Below are 13952 nucleotides of genomic sequence, written 5' to 3' on the forward strand. Positions count from 1 at the left end.
ATGATTTTAAAGAAATTAAAATATTCTGTGTTATTAAAGAGTTTGGGTTTTCTTAAATAGGAATTAATTCAGTCTGAAACTGCCATTTAATTCTTACAGGTCACTTAAAATACTCATTTTTGAGGTGTTAGCTTGTCTACAATAACTAATAAATCACATGTATTAAGATGGGAAAGGCCTGTTGCAAGTCATCATTAAATACAACAGACTACTGAGCATAAGAGCTTTCAATTAAGTTGATATCACTAATAAAATAGGCCAGTCAAAGCATTTAATGAGAAAAACTGTCTATTTTCTAAGGAAATAGAACCATTCTTGTACCTCCAATTAGAACAAAAGAGACTGGAGATGCATCTAACTACATGGACAAGTTATTTCCATTGAAACAGAAATAAATTATGAAGAGAGAAACTATAAATACTGTTCCTTTCTTCCCTCTGTCACCACAGCAATTTAAACTCGGAAACAGAAAGAGGAACTTGATCTTGCAATTAAACCCAGCTTGTTTATTTTATATACACAATACCAAATCACTGACTGCATCACTGATGTCCAGCTGACTAGGAAACATAACAAAATGGGTATTCCACTACAAATGTTTCAGTATGTTTTTATATATACATAAATATATATATTTATATTATATACTAGAAATATCTCAGTATTTCCCGTATATGTGCCTGAAGTACAAGTAACCTTTGTGCAACAATAAGTTATTTTCCAAAGCGGATCGATTCTTGCAAAACATCAAAAGGTCAAAGGGAAATTACAGGGAAAATTATTCAAAATGTATTTTTGTATTTATATAATGTGCCTTACAAAAGGTAAAATGGGACTAAAAAGTACCAGTAAGTTTTCCAGCTACTTACCACCATCTCCTACGTGAGCTACAGAAAAAGACTTTTCTAGAAAGGGAACAAAGCAAACCCTAAAGAATTCTCATAAATCCACCTGTTTGGCTCAGACTGTCAAATTTCTAAAAACACTCTTTTTTTTTTTTTTTTTTTTCAGATTTTTACTACAGCTTCAGGAAACCAGGAAGTTTTTAGGTCTTCTCACTTTGAGGTAAGTGGGACAGCTTTGATCATTTAAAATGCAAAAATAAGAACTCACTAAGGGGGAAAAAACATGGCTAAACAGGTTAGTAAGAGGTGCCTCAACTCCAACACAGCCACAGGACTTGGGAATTTGGAAACTGCTGCAAATACTCCTGTATTCCAAGGGCAGGGGAAAACAATACTGATTTAAAAAGGACTTCAGTATGGGATTGAAGGTCAAAACTTGTAAGGTTATAAAGGTCCTGTTTCTGAGCTGAGCAGGAAAGACAGGTCCTGGACAGAATGAACACACAACTTCCCTGAAGGAATTTCCACAGTCTTCCCTTTCCATGTCAGCTTGGAAATTATGGGAGAGACTTGAATTTGTCACCCAAGAAGGGCCTGCATGCAGCTGACAGACTTCTCACAATGTAAGTAAACAGGAAGCTCCCTCCTGGGGTTTGCACTAAAAAAACTCCTGAGAAGGCTCCAGGTGGAGATGTAAGAGAGAGATTGCTGGGATGGATTAGGGAAAGGTGGGCATGGACAGAGGCTGCACAGTGTGGCTACAGCCCCATCCCACTGCAGCTCCTTCTGAGGGAGGAAGGGGAAGGTAAGGAACAGCTCCAGGCAACTCCAGAGGTAACTCTTAGCTCCTGCAAGAAGAGATTTAACTGTGAAAGTCAAGACAAGGAAAAATAGAGAGGTTTTTGTTTTGCTTGAAAGAAGGTTGTACAAAAGATCCTTAAGAAGTGGAAGGCAGGAATGTTATCTTACTATTTTAAAAAGCAGGAGTGTAACAGCACAGCCTCCCCACAACATGAGTTGCTTTTTCAGGCCTTAGCACACACACTCGGCTCATCAACAGCCAAAAACCACCCAAATGTGGGGAAGGGAGGAGCTGATTTTAGGGCCTTTTTTATTTTTTTTTTAAACCAGCATCATCTCCAACACAGTGGTTCTACCTCATTTCCAAATCACTGCTATTCCAGGAATAATAATATAAGCCCATAATATAAGGAAGAAGGTACAACTGCTGCCCAAGCTGCTGAAAGGAAAAATTGAACCATCACCTCAGAAATGTAACTAAATCTTTCCCATTGCTTGTATGTACCTGAATCTTCCTGCCTAATTGTTATTTTACAACATTATGCTTTCTTCCCTATGTAAAAGGTCCAAAGAAGTAAATACTGTAATACAGGGCTAAAAAGCAAAAGTGATCTCACATAAAGTGTTGTCAAATGGACACAGCAAACAAGCAGAATGTATTTTAAACTAGTCTTTAGGCAGGATTTTTCACAGTCCACGGAGATTTTCAAACACATAAAAATGCATAAAATGATACACAGTATCTTCAGCCAGTATGGAGAAAATATATTTTCTTACATTAGTGCCTCTAGCACACACACTGAAGGTATTAACAAGGACAGAATTTAGCAAAGCCACATATTACCACGTTTTTCTTTAGCTTAGTCTGACTACAGCAGAAACCAAACACACACAAACCCAGTCAGTCTGACCAAGTGCTCAGGCTCTTAAGAACTGCTACAAAACCAGCTGAAAGCTTTCTTTTCTGCAAAGCTCTTGAAAAACAGCACCTATAAAGTTGTAAACACTACATGTCCTAAAAATCCCAAGTTTTCTTGGAGGAAAGATAAACCACACAAGCTCTCCCTCTCTGCAATTAGCAATTCCAGCAGCCTTTGTGAGAGGCTGACTTACAGTTATCTGCTGGGAACCTGATTACAAAAGCTTGTCACACAAGAAGTTCTGAGGCTGTGCACTCAAATCGAAGGCAGGAAACTGCAAAACTGAGGAACATGCAAAGGGCTGGTTGTGAAACTCTCACCCCTGAGCTCTGTTTACTGTTGGGATGTCACACAGGCACACACGAGGCACAGAATCACACAATCAGCTGGGCTGGAAGGGACCTCCGAGATCATCAAGTCCAACCCTTGATCCAACCCCGCTGTGGTTCCCAGCCCATGGCACTGATGCCACATCCAGTCTCACCTTAAACACCTCCAGGGATGGAGAATCCACCCCTTCCCTGGGCAGCCCATTCCAATGGCTGAGCACCCTCTCTGTAATATCTGTAATAATTCTTGCTAATATCCAACCTAAACCTCCCCTGGCACAGCTGCAGACCCAGCCCTCTTGTTGTACTGTTGCTTCCTGGGAGAAGAGACCAACCCCCACCTGGCTCCCCCCTCCTGTCAGGGAGTTGCAGAGAGTGAGGAGGTCTCCCCTGAGCCTCCTCTTCTCCAGGCTGAACAGCCCCAGCTCCCTCAGCCTCTCCTCACAGCACTTGTGCTCCAGTCCCTTCCCCAGTCTCATTGCTCTTCTCTGGACCTGCTCCAGCCCCTCCATGTCCTTCCTGAGCTGAGGGCCCAGAACTGGACACAGCACTCCAGGGGTGGCCTCACCAGTGCTGAGTCCAGGCCAACAATCACTTCCCTGCTCCTGCTGCCACCCTGTTCCTGAGCCAGGCCAGGATCCATTGGCCCTCTTGGCCACCTGGGCACACTCTGGCTCCTGTTCAGCTTCCTGTCCATCCACACTCCCAGGTCCCTTCCTGCCTGGCTGCTCTCCAGCCACTCTGTCCCAGCCTGTAGCGCTGCAGGGGGTTGTTGTGGCCAAAGGGCAGGACCCGGCACTTGGCCTGGTTGAACCTCATCCCATTGGAATCAGCCCAACTCTCCAGCCTGTCCAGGCCCCTCTGCAGAGCCCTCCTGCCTTCCAGCTCATCAACACTCCCCCCCAACTTAGTGTCATCTGCAAATTTGCTAATGGTGGATTCAATCCCCTCATCTAAATCATCAATAAAGATATTAAACAGGACTGGACCCAACACTGATCCCTGGGGACACCACTGGTGACTGATCCCAACTGGATGCAGCTCCATCCCCACCACTCTCTGGGTAGGTCACTGACTGTTCCCTCCTGGATTACAGGGGGGCTGTTCAGATTCTTATCTCTTTCTACAAGCTCCAGAAGCCAGCTGTTGAAAACTGAGGTAAAGAAGGTGTTAAATACCTCAGCCTTTTCCTCCTGTTCTTCACCACTGACAGTGAGCTCCCAGAGCTCCAGCACTCCCAGTTACTGTTCCCAACAGGAGCTGCTCCCAGAGTAAAGTGTGCTCAGGTACCTTAACCGTGATGTCACTGGGGGGGAGGTCAGAAAAGGATTAGAAAACGAGTATTTAAACAGATGCAGCCAGGGCACACAACAGCCCCTGACACTGCCACAAGTACTTCAATCTTTGCAACGGTGAGAAATAACTCCTGTGGAGGGACCAGAGAAATCCAGCATTTTGGGGCTTACACAAAACCCAGGGAAGATTTCCCAGTCAGAATAACCAGGTAATTCTAGTAGCTCATTAAGAATATAATTCAATTAATCCACTGCAAGTAAGACTGACTATTGAAAAACTTCTTTTTTCTGGGTTGTTATTGTAGCTAAGTTTTTGATAAAGGAGAAGTTCCACATGCATAGCTGATCACAGGTCTGGAAAAGTTAATTTCTTTAAAATATGACAGGAATGATGTATGTATGTTCAAGTTTACTGCCTCATTGTGATGGCAGTATTACAGTCCTGTTATACACATGGGATCTCTTCAAAGATGCAATATTTTAGTTCTGTAGCATAAGCACTTAGAACCCTTATAAATTATTTTGCTAATTCAAATGTAATAGCAATAAACCAAAAATTCTGCATCCAAGTCTACTATGTTATTATCTCAATATTCTGTCAAATTCCTAATACAACCATAACACACAAAACCTGGTTATTTTATATCTCCTCTGCAGCACCAGCTAAACCAAAGGCTCCACAGAAACACTGCAAACCTCTAATCATCCAGATCATATTCCTTTGCCATTTTCCCAGTTCCTTTATTGTTTCATGACCTTCTAAGTCTTTATCATTCCGCTCTTCCATACTTCTTACAAAGGAGGCACACAGTAAAATCTTGCTTCACATGCTGCCAGCTGTCAGAATGCAGCGATTTTTGCCATCCTTATTAAAGTTTTACAATCTGAAAGTGCAACTAAAAGAAAAGCAACCTGATTTGCTTCCCGTTCTTCACAAAAAAGGGTTGTATATATAGGATTCAGCAGCAGGTATCAGGGCTCCAAACAACCTTAGAGCTTTTTTCTTGAAAGGTGATTTAGAAACCAGGAATATATAAAAGTGATTAAAATCCTGCCTTGTCACAGGCCAACAATACAAAATGCACAAGGAATGCAAAACCTGCAAGATGTTTCATATTGCTTATGGCCAGGGAACACCATGACAGTTAAAAACCAACAGGATATAATGCTGCCTAAAAGAGTTATTTGTTCAATATTTTACTTGTGCCAAAAAGCTCTGCAGATCACTGTGCAAGGGAATAACCCTCAAATGTTCTTTTTGGGAAAGACATGTAGCCTGTACACAGTGCCAGGACAGATGTGAGGGGAATGGGAATCCACACAAAAACAGCCACAGGAAAGAAAAAGAGAAAACGATAAATCAGAAAATACTGACACTGCAGAGAAATTACTACAAATTAACAGAGAACTGAAAGTAAAGAGACAAAAAGCATCATTAGAAGTAGCCAAAAAAAAAAAAGGGGGGGAGAGGTGCTGGATAACAGGAGATGGACAGTAAAACAAGGCAGAAGAAATGAGCCCTGGTCCCCTCCAAACCTGCAGTGGCAAAGGCAAGGAGCAGGAGGAAGTGCAGCAGAGAAGGCAAGAGCAGCAGCTCCAGCAGCTGGTTCTGCACTCCTCAGAAACACTTGCAGTGAAACAGCCTGGCAGCAGCTCATGAACATCTGTCCCCAGAGAGCACAACGTCCACTGTCCTTCCTCCCTGTACCAGCCCCCTGCTCAGCAGATGGGAACCAAACTCAGGACATCATAACTCAGATCAAGATTATTCTGCAGCCAACTGCCGACTTTTCTTCCCAAATACTGTATTCCACCAAGCTTTTTATTTGTTAAGTAAGACATGCTGAGGTTCTACCGGTATTCTTCCAAATTTAGTCTTCCTTTATTATTTATTTAGGATTATTCATATTCATTTTCTATTATCTGTTCATTACTATACTACTGAAACCAATATAGCTCTATGCTTTCAGTTGGTCACTCCAAAAACCTTTTGGGAGACAGACAAAAGGAGGACAAAGTTATTTTTGAAGTTAATAAGAAATTAAAGCTATTTACCCTTACATTTATAAAGAAAGTGATACAAAAACCTAATCGTGGTTTGCCAATGTAAACCCCTGGGTGCTGTACAAAGTCTACCCAAGTAGTGGAGAAATAAAAATTATTACTATTCTGCAGAGAAACTTAGAAAAATCAATTTAACTCATTACTTCTTCAGATGCATTAAAGTTCACTGACTGAAAGCTGCGAGTGTAAGACACTCCACATACAGAATCATCAAAAGCAGTTGGTAAAAAGAGCTGAGAGGCAGAAATCCCCATGTACCTAAAACATTCCAACAATCTGAGTAAAGACAGGGGCCTGATCTTGCACTGGAAAAGGGATGAAAACCCTGCTGAGCTTTTACCACTCCCACTTTCCCTGAAAGAACCATCACTTGAACTTCTACTCACTGTGTAGTCCCAGTGTTTTCAACCACCAGAACACACAGAAACAGACAATTTCTTGCAAAAACTACAAACATTTTGAAGACATATTTACTAGTAATCCTGACTCGAGATTGAGAAAGTCAGCAATGGACAGGGGACAGCAATATGTACAGAGTCAAAATTCACACTCATGTAGCTTTCAAGTTAACTGTGATGCAAGTGGGAAAGTGGACTGCAGCCTTGAGATATATATATTTACACATATATATATATATATACACATATATAAAAGAGGCATAGCTTTTATCAGGGCTTGTGGTGACAGGTTGAGAGGTGAGGGTTTTAAAATGAAAATGGGCAGGTTTAGATTGGATATAAAGAAGAAACTTTTAATAAAGTGGGTGGTGAGATACCAGAGCAGGTTGCCCAGCAAGCTGTGGATGCCCCTTCATGTTAACACTTCCAGGTAACACTTATATTTCTTGCCTCAGAGTACTCCGGGTATAACTGACTGAAAAAGAAACTTCTGTCTACAAATTCATAAATATAAGGAAATGTTTTGACAATGAAATTTCTGTATCATACAGACCTGACAGCAAAACAATTATTAGTAGTAGGAAGGAGGACTCAAGCTGCAGGCTCTTCTTTAAGCAGCAAATTAATTCCAGCTTCCAGCAGAGAACATGATTGCTTGAGCCACCTGAATTTCCTCCCAACTAACTCGATGACATCAGGTCAATCACAACAGGCAGTCCAGGCCAGGGAATATACCTGGCCAGCTCCAAGGTCACAGTTACACTGGCTGTGGATTGGCAAATTCCACAGTTATTGGGTTCCAGGCTGGGCTTTGGGATTTTTCCCCGTTCAGAACTTACCAGGGTAACTGTGAGTGACTACAGTGCCCCCTGAGCAGCTGCAGCACCACTGCCAGTTATTTCAAGCAGCCCCACGACAGCAGAGCTTCCTTTCCTGAGCGATACTTTAGATGTTTGGAAAGAGAAAACACCGACTAGATTTGGATGTTCCACATGACCGTCACTCGCTACAGGGAGAGACAAAACCAAAACCTGCCAGCAATCGGAGAGTTTGAGTGTTTCTGAGAAAGAAACACAACCAACACAGGACTCACCAGTCACTGAGGTGACTTTGACATCAGGAAGTCAAACCAGCCAGAGAGAATTGCACCCTACACCAAACTAAAACAGCAGACCAAGATAAAAACCTCTCAAGAGGAAGGTAAGGTACCTGTACAGGACCCAAATGAAGACAGTGCATTGAAAGGATAATGACTTCGTAACAACCTGTGACCAGAAATCAAAGGCCTGCTCCAAGTCTTCCTGAAATACATATTTTTGTCTCCATTACTTATTTCTAAAATGGGGATAAAAGTGCTTCTCTTCCCCATGAGTATTACAAGAATAATTACACTAAAAACAGAAAGAAAGACTGGAATATTAAGAGTGTCTTAATCAAAAGTACTTAAATGTATATACTTTATTCATTTTACTACCAAAACACAAATCCACGTGGAGCTTTCCCCATCCATAGAAAGGTCCCACTCCATCATCAGTGGTACTTTAAAACATGCAGAGCACCCCTGTACTGCTTTCTTTGAAAAAGAAAGACCATGACTACCTGAAATTGGTAAAGACAAAAAACAACTCAGATCTTTAGCCTGTCCACTTAAGCCTTTTCCTACTCAACTACTATCCATTTCATTCAGTTCTGAAATAAGAGCAGCTTTCACTGATAAACTATTTTTCAGGTCAAGGATTAAATGAATAAAAAAATGCTGTGCTATATTCTTACTACGCCGAGCAGTCCTTCGGCAAAAATAAGTCAAATACTTTACATCCCTATCCTTAACTAACAATTAGATAAATACCTCCTTTGCACAGTTTCCATAAAGAAATTTCAACACCCCCACTTCCCCCTCAACTTACACACTTCCAACCACAAAAACATGTTTATTCTTAACGTTCAGGCAAAGAACAAAACATACATGACATATTTAAATAACAACAGAAGAGCAGAGAGGAAATCCTCAAACATGTACAGGTTTTATACTCAGAGAGAAGGAGTTTAATTCTGAGACACAACCACTGTGCATAAAGCCACCTAACAAATTCCTCACAGGTGCAGGGACTCAGGAGACTGGCAATGCCTTTCTGTCCTGTAGCACAACATTGCACAGCTTTCAATCCTTCACACAAAATTAACAGACTCCTCTTAGACCACTGGGAAGCAGCAGCAGTCTGACGAGGTGTACAGTCCACCTTTACAGGTTAAATGCCTATTACGTTTTCCCCATAATTCTGAGAGACTCACCTCTGAGTTCCAAGTCCTCCTCAGTCCACATCCCCAAGCCATGGAGCAGATGTGGGATATGTGGGGCCTCTAGGAAGGAGCACTAAATTCAGCAGGTGTAAACTCGCAGCTTTGAGGTTTTGTCAAGAAATAACAGCACAGAACACTCTGCTGAGCTACAAATCTGATCGACCCCACAAGGCAATAGCACACGTGTATACACACCTGTAAGTATATCTGTATATAGAGCACATGGTCCAGCTACAGCAAACTGACCAGTCCATGAGGGAACAATCAGCTCAGACTTGTGACAACACAAGATGAAGATGCTCAACAACTGCACTAAACCACTCCTACGTGCACTGTGAAAGGGAGAGAGAGAGCACAGTAGGGTTCTGTCCCTAAAAAAACCCATGAAAAGCAGCTTATATACAGGAACTTCTAAAGAAAATTGGCCATATGCAGTTAAAAAAAAACCAACAAAGCAACAAAACCCAAAACAATAAAAACCAAAACCACAGCAAAACACCTGCTCGGATATCGCTTTGGAATACAAAATAAACCACATCTGAGTAAAAGCACACATACAATTTTTCGGTATTGCAAGCAAGGGTCAGCACACAGGCCCCGGGGAGCCGACGGCGTGGGCTGACAGGTCCGGAGGCGCAGGGAACACCCCCAGCCGTGCCCGGAGCCGACGGAGGCCAACGTGACACATCTTACAGTGGATTTTGCGGCACCAGCCGGGTCCAGCTCGGATGCACAGAGCCCGGGATGCATCCAGCACTCAGGGGAAACGCACGGCCACGCCACGGCCGCGTTCGCGAGGCTCCGGGAGCAAAGCACGGGCTCGGAGGAGCGCGGCCGGGGCACAGCGCGAATTTCGTGCCGTTCACACCGCTCCGAGGGGGCACAAAAAGCCCCCGCGAAGGGACGAGCGCTGCCGGAGGACGCCCGTCCCTCTCTCCCCCCTCAGCAACAGGGCGCCGCCACCTGCGCGGCCCCGCCTGCCCCCGCTCGCCCTCCCCGCCGGCCCTGCCCCGCTCCGGGCGCTCTGAGGGGTCCCGGCCGAGCCCAGGCCTCCCGCCCCTGCCCGCGCCCCCCGGCGCGGCGGCCGCGCGCTCACCAGGCAGCGGCGGGGAGCGGCGGGAGCGGCGGGGCCCAGAGTGCCGCGCTGAGGGTGCCGCGGCGGGGCCGGGGCCGGGGCCGGGTCGGTGCGGGCGGGGGGTCCCGGCGGAGCCGCGTCCGCCCGGCCCGGGTGTCACCGGCAAAACATGACGCGGGCGGGCGCGCGCACAGATCTCGCGGGGCGTCCGCCTGGCTCTCGCGAGAGCGCCGCTCGCTCCCCCCTCCCCTCCCATCGCGGGGCGCGTCCCGTGCGCGGGCGCGCGCGGCTCCCTGAGGCGCAGGGGGCGTGTCCGCGCACGGGCCGGGGCCGGGATGTCCCGTCCGAGCGGAATCCCTGAGAACGTGCCGAGAGCCCGCCAGGATCGTCCAGTCCAACCCTCAGCCCTGCACAGGACCGGCCCCAAGAGTCACACGAGGTGTCCCAGAGGATCATCCAAACCCTCCTGGAGCTCTGGCAGCCTTGGGGCTGTGCCCACTGCCCTGGGGAGCCTGGTCAGTGCCAACCACCCTCTGGGGAAGAACCTTTCCCTGAGATCCAACCTGACCCTGCCCTGACACAGCTCCAGCCGTTCCCTGGGTCCTGTCCGTGGTCCCCACAGAGCAGAGCTCAGTCCCTGCCCCTCCTCTGCCCCTGCCCAGGAAGGTGTATCTGCAGTGAGCTCTCCCCTCAGTCTCCTACAGCTGAACAGACCTGGGAATGGAACCATCACCGAACCATCATTTGTCTTCTCAAACTACGATAGCAGACAACTGGTTTTGCATAAAATCACCTGAAAAGAACAGGTCAGGGGAATCAAACACTGAATTTAGATGAGGATACGGATCTAACTGATGTGTTGGACAGTCAGTGAAAGGAGGAGAACTGGATGCTGTGGGCAGGGATAAAAAGTGTGCAGAAAAGGCAGGATGAATCACACCACCAGTGCACAAGCAGAAGACCATTAAAAGAAAGCATTTGCTTAAACAGAATGAACAGGATAACAGCAAGAAGTAATAAAAGTGTCACTGGGGACAGAAATTCTGTGTCTAAAACAGGAAAAAAGTTCCCACTGAAGACAGTTACAGGCTCAGGTGGTGGCAGTCACAATGGTGTGCCCAGATCAGCAAGGCCACAGTGGCAAGAAATAAAACACTGAGGAATCTCAGTTATACTCACGTGAATTGGTTACAGCCCTAAAACAGTAGGGATGCCATGACTGAATCAGTGCCCTTTGTTAAGGACTAAATAAAGGGCAAAACTGGCAAGAAGCAAGAGGAAAAATTCTGTTTGAGGAGTGAGTGCATATGTTTGGGTACATCAGCTGAAGGCAGTAATGTAATGGAAGCTTACAAAGATTGGATACCTGAAATAGCTGAACAGGGAAAAATTGTTTACTGCCTCTTCCAATAGAAGAGCTAGAGGGTAACGGGTGGAACTACCAAACTCAGAACAACCAAAGAGCAATTATTTCTTCATTCACATATAATTAAGCTGTAGAACACAGGACAAAATGTAGTAAAAGTTTACCTGGACTCAAAAAGGGACTGGAGAAATACAAGAAAGAAAAAAATCCATCACAGATTACCAAAGACATCTCATATAGCCGAAAAACACCCTGACCCACAGAAGGCCCTGCAATATTTGGGGACACATTACTATGTGCTTGCTCTTGCCTTTTCTTCCTGAGCCATCTGCTGATGGCTGGCCTCCCCTAAAAGGCTACTCACGGATTCATCATTTTTCACAGCAGAATAAAACCCAAATGCCTTGCTTTGAAAAGTCTTTGACCTAACCAAGCTAAAAAAACACAGGATGAGAAAAAAGTCTCTGTTAGCAATTTACCTCTGTAGTGTCCCACAGAGTAATTGTCAAGACAACCCATTTTTGCTCAACAAGTTCCAAGATTTTTTTCTAGTTTTGTACCCCTAACTGCACCACCTAATCTTTTGTCTAAAGCCATGATAAAGCTGTGCTGTGAATGAACAGCTTCTTTGTTGATGAGACCACTGTGCAAACAAACATCACCAAAAATGGGGTAAATTATAAATGCATTTTAAAGCATTCTTAGAGTATTTAAAATATGCCAGCTAAAGGATGCTGTGTAAGAAAAAAACCTAAAAAATTCAACAGATACATGAAAATACATTCTATGCAGAAGAAAAAGCAGAATAAGCAGACACTGGGCTGTAGCAGTGCTCCTGACATGGTCACGTGCCCCACACCCACACACTTTCATTAACCAGACATGAAGACAAACCTTATCATTAACTGCAGCTTTTATGGCTTGCAGGCTCCACCAGCAGCCAAGTGTTGCACAGTTCTCAAGGAATTTCTTAGCTTTGCAGATGTTTAATGCTTTTAAGTTATGCACACTTAGATATTAAGTCCATAAAGCCACAAGGTTTTCTTGGTTTGCTCATCAAGCCCTGACACAGCCCATCAATCACCCCGCAGTGCTGAGAGCCCAGGATCCCCACCTTCCCATTTGCCTGGATGCAGGGGGAGGGCTGTTTCCAGAGGCTCACTGATCTCAGAATTTAAGTGATGCTGAAGGATCACTGCTATTTATCTTTGTGAATTCTCACATGAAGCTTGTTTATTAGATAGCAACTCTTAATATTTGATATTAACCACAATCTTTGGTAAGTCTCAGCATCTAGAAGTCAAGTGACTTCCCCAGTTTCTCTTTCAGAGCTGGAGCCCCACTGCCTGAGGTGCTACAGCCACCTGGCATTCAGGACCTCCCCAACTCAAATGAAACCCAGGATGGCAAATGATGCAGGATGAGGAGGTCTTTTCTACCTCCCTAAGCTGGCAAGTATTGTCAAAATTTGTGAGAACCCAGCTGAAGCCAACAGCATTCTAGTCTACAGTAGTACCAGTAGGTCTAAAAATAAGGCTGTAAATAAGGGGAACCAGAGTTACACTTGCTCTGACAACACCTGTGGCTGTCACCAGAAATCATCCACCTCCTTGGAGAGTCAACTGCCATTAAATGAAAACATAGCACTCTCATCCTTTGGAAAGTGCTCCTGAGAGGCTCCTGAAACTCATTTGGGCACCCTGAGGACACATCAGAGGAAAGATTAGCCCTCCAGCCACCTGCAGCAATGCATTAGCAGGGTGAAAAGAACAAAAACCATCGAGAAGAGTTTTATGGGCCAGCTCCAGACACAGCCAGGGATACCTGAATCACAGCTTTCCATGGGCAGCATCACTCCTCCTCTCCACCTCCTCCACAAGCATAAGCAGAGGACTTCAAAACCCACAAATGTGAAGAGTTCAGCAGGGAATGTCCCTGACTGCAGGACATTTATGCTCAGTTCTATTTCCAAAACAGGCTCCATCTCAGCTTCAAAGCATAGAGGGAGGCCAGGAGAAAGCCACAGGATCATGCAGGTTTCAAGGAAAGGAGGCTGTAGATGGTACCTCTGCTATCTCTGTGCTCTCACCTCCCTTAAACAGAAATAATCCTTCCTGATGACTCCACACCTCTCAAGTCCCACCCTCTGGCTTTCCTCTTTCCCAGCCTCACTTGGACTAAGGCAGATTTCTTCTAATATTCAGCTCTACAAGACCTATTTTACATCAATGATTTCCTATTATTTTATGTGAGTTGCTGCATTATTTATTAGTTTTAAATGTATTGTTATGTAATCACATCAAATGTACTTAGGCAATGAAGATGAAGGTATGATAATGAAAGAACAATGTGCAATTTAACATCAACCCTTTTTCTAGAGCTGTTAGTGGTTATCCTTCATTTTTAGCAACCACATTTAACTCTTCATCCTCTTCTGATCCAAATATGACACCAGGGCTATGACCAATTCCACTCTCTCTATTTTTGTAAGATCTTTTTTTGTACTGCAGTGCCTAGGACAAGACTCAACATTCAGCATGAGACTATGCTATTTATCT

General features: G+C 44.6%; 1 protein-coding gene across 7 annotated transcripts in view; it reads right to left on the minus strand.

The window, feature by feature from the left end:
• HERC1 (HECT and RLD domain containing E3 ubiquitin protein ligase family member 1) overlaps positions 1–10086 on the minus strand; it is a 95506-nt gene extending 85420 nt beyond the window's left edge. For all 7 annotated transcript variants that reach the window (XM_039384082.1, XM_039384085.1, XM_039384088.1 and 4 more), the window contains exon 1: positions 10050–10086. The gene's annotated coding sequence lies outside the window, so the exon portion shown is untranslated. The remainder of the gene's footprint in view (positions 1–10049) is intronic.
• Between the last annotated feature and the right edge of the window lie 3866 nt (positions 10087–13952).

Source organism: Pipra filicauda, unplaced genomic scaffold (genome assembly GCF_003945595.2).
Source record: "Pipra filicauda isolate LSUMZ 115617 unplaced genomic scaffold, ASM394559v2 scaffold338_size783178_pilon, whole genome shotgun sequence".
Lineage (NCBI taxonomy): Eukaryota > Metazoa > Chordata > Aves > Passeriformes > Pipridae > Pipra > Pipra filicauda.